Genomic DNA, 2949 nt, shown 5'->3' with positions numbered 1-2949 from the left:
TCGGAGCCGCCCCTTCCCCGTCCGCCCGCTCCGACTGCCCGTACCCGCACCCGGCCCCGCCTGCACCCGCCCCTTCCCCGCCCCACAGGGCCGCACATTCCCCGCCCGCTGCGACCGCCCGGACCGGCTCCGTACCCGGCCCCGCCTCCGGCCGCTCGTTCTCCGCCCGCTTCTCCTGCCCGTCCCGTGGCCGCTCCTCCGGTCACTCCCCCCACGTCTGTTCCCCGGCCTCTCTTCGCGTCCCTTCCCTTACAGCTCCTCTCATTACTTCTGTGCGCTCCCGGGGTCATCGGGAACTCTGAGGGTTCAGCAGTTTTAAGCGATAACACACTGTTAGAACTTTACTTTCAGAGTTTTGCGCCACCAGATGCGTATTCGCGAGGTCTGATTCAGCACAACCCAGAGACTGAGACATGACAGTACGTTAATTGCGCTCTGCATGGCCTAGGAGCAGGGCTGCTTTCCCTATTCCTCTGTCTGCCTCCTGCACACTTTTGTCTGGATTAACAGCTCGATAATTTCCAAATCCGTTTTAGAACAGAGGTGCTGCTGTGAGAGACTGCTCCCAGCCCCCACTCCTTTCTGTGGTACCACAAAAGCTCTCACAGGTACTTTTTGAAGTACTGGAACCTGCACTGAGCAGGCAGTGCTGGGGCACTGGGAACACCCAGAAACGGGTAAGCACTCAACACACAACGAACCCTGGTTCTCCTGGATGTGAGAATCCCCCTGCCACGGGCAGGGACACCTTCCACTATCCCAGGTTGCCCAAAGCCCCATCCAACCTGGCCTTGAACACTTCCAGGGATGGGCACCCACCACATTATGGATTAATGTTAATTAATTTAACCTAAATGTGATAATAGAATACTTACAGAAAACATGGCACACTATCCAATTCCAGCAGTTCTGAGCACAAACTGATTTTTTTGTGAGTAAAGTAGCTCATTAGAAATCTGTGTGATGAATTGCTTAAAATCAATCCGAGCTTGAGTTAAAATAAATTTCAAAGAATATTTGCAATATTTGCAAATGCTTTGTCCCAAATTATTCAAGTAGAATAACTTGAATAGCTTGTCGAGTTTTTGGGATAAATAAAGCTCAGTTAAATTCTGCACAGTCTCCCATAGGAAGAAGCCTTATCCTTTACTAAGGGCTAGAGCTAATTTTGACCAACCATCACCAGCTGGACTGGCAGCAAACCCTGCCAGGTACATAGTTGAAACACCAGTTACACCTTCTAAAGTATTTCCTTAAAACTTTTTAGACTGTTAAAAATTTGGTTTGACGTTAAAACACATTTTCCATATGCAGCTAAAGTCTTGTTTTCAATACGTACTGACCCTGCTATGTGTGTGAGACTGCAGGAAGAAGACACACATTGCTTGGCCAGTGCTGGCTGCAATCTGAGAATGTTTGTGTGAACCTCCATTCTGGATGGGGCCATTAGAAGGTGAACTGCTTTTGTACCAGCAATACTGTTTCTCTGGAAATCCAGCTTTGAAAACATTTCAGTTTGCACAGGCTCAGTAGAAATTCCTTGAGTTTATTAGTTTAAGTCCTTGAAGAGTCTGCTCTTGCTGGGATTTTGTCTTTGCAGCTCCTTGAGCCTGTGCCAACTCAACCATATGGCTGCTCCATACCAGGAGTGGATTCCTGAGTACAGGGAGGCAGGCTAGAACAGGCACTGGGAGCAGGGGGTCAGGCTGTCACTGAAAGTTTTCACTGCCTGAGCCCAGTTCCTATCATAAATTCGGAAAACAAGACATCTGGTGATAGGTCAGAGTGAATCAGTTAATTTAAAAGCCATTGAGAGAACAGTTGCAAAGACATTACGAAGTGGAAGAAACACGTAATGGACTAAGAATAATAGTATGAGCTGCTTCCTTATCTAAGCTAATATCTGTGTCCATAATTATATAAGTTGTTTCGTCTAAGCAGATTAGGTTTTTAAGTGGTTAAATTCAGAACACGAAGATTCTTAACTCTGTGCTTGTCAGATCCTGAGCATGTAATTTATTTTCTCTACATCAGCAGTCCAATCTAAAGAATTGGAACTATAACTGACCTTTGTTATGCAGTCCTTAAACTGGTAAAACTGTGTTTCATAGTATGTATAGAATCTTTTGCCATCTGGTAAAGAAAGAAACATAAATAATTTTAGCAATTGTTCCTTAATATTTATTTGTCTTGCTGGTTTGCAAACAACAGTTATCTAAAGCTTCTGCATGTAGAATCAGCAATTCTTTTACATAAAATTCTATATTCTAATTCATTTTATTCATTATTAATTCAAATAATTATTAATTATTTATTACAAATACAAGGGTATTTGTATCACTTTTTAGTTTGTATCCTGAAACAAGAAATAACTGTATTCTCTTGACCAACAGTACATTGTACGTATTGTTTGGGAGACAGGTTTTATTCACTACTCCTGTTATCTGAAACCTGAAATTACTTTGTACGGAATGGTTTATGCTTACAGCAAAGCTCCCCCCCAAAGCAGGCGGCAGAACCTATTGTACTGGTGCACGTTATTATTCATATTACCAGAATAAACCAGTTTGTGCAGGAAACACTTGAACTGCAGAGGTTTGAGAGCACGAAGCGTGAAGCTGACGCCGGTTCATGGCTGTGGGAGGTCCCCAGAGCTGCTGCTCACCTGCTCCAGCCGGGCGCTCGCCTCAGAGCTCTCGGGTCCCGGCTCCGCTACCGGAGCAACCATGCCGAAGAAAAGGTCCCACACACTCGTAGCAAGAGAGGCCGATGCGCTTTGCTGCGCAATGGCCCCTTCTCCCCACACTTCGAGCCTAAAACGCGAGTGTTGAGGCTCCGCTCCCCGTACACGGCACGAACCTGTGCTGGCGCAGCCCCTTTAAGGGAGGCGGGATCCCGGCCGGCTGAGGCAACATTCACTTCCAGGTCGGGGGGGTAAACACGGGGGAA

General features: G+C 46.5%; 1 long non-coding RNA gene across 1 annotated transcript; it reads right to left on the bottom strand.

Moving 5' to 3' along the window:
* Nucleotides 1-1988: 1988 nt before the first annotated feature.
* On the bottom strand, nt 1989-2872 carry LOC136559975 (uncharacterized). Its single transcript, XR_010784072.1, has 2 exons — nt 2666-2872; nt 1989-2133 (listed from the first exon to the last, which is right to left on the bottom strand). It is a non-coding gene; the product is annotated as an uncharacterized lncRNA (long non-coding RNA).
* Between the last annotated feature and the right edge of the window lie 77 nt (nt 2873-2949).

The sequence above is a fragment of the Molothrus aeneus genome, chromosome 9, assembly GCF_037042795.1.
Source record: "Molothrus aeneus isolate 106 chromosome 9, BPBGC_Maene_1.0, whole genome shotgun sequence".
Lineage (NCBI taxonomy): Eukaryota > Metazoa > Chordata > Aves > Passeriformes > Icteridae > Molothrus > Molothrus aeneus.
The sequence above is the reverse complement of the archived record's forward strand: the minus strand, read 5'-3'. Positions and strand labels throughout refer to the sequence as shown.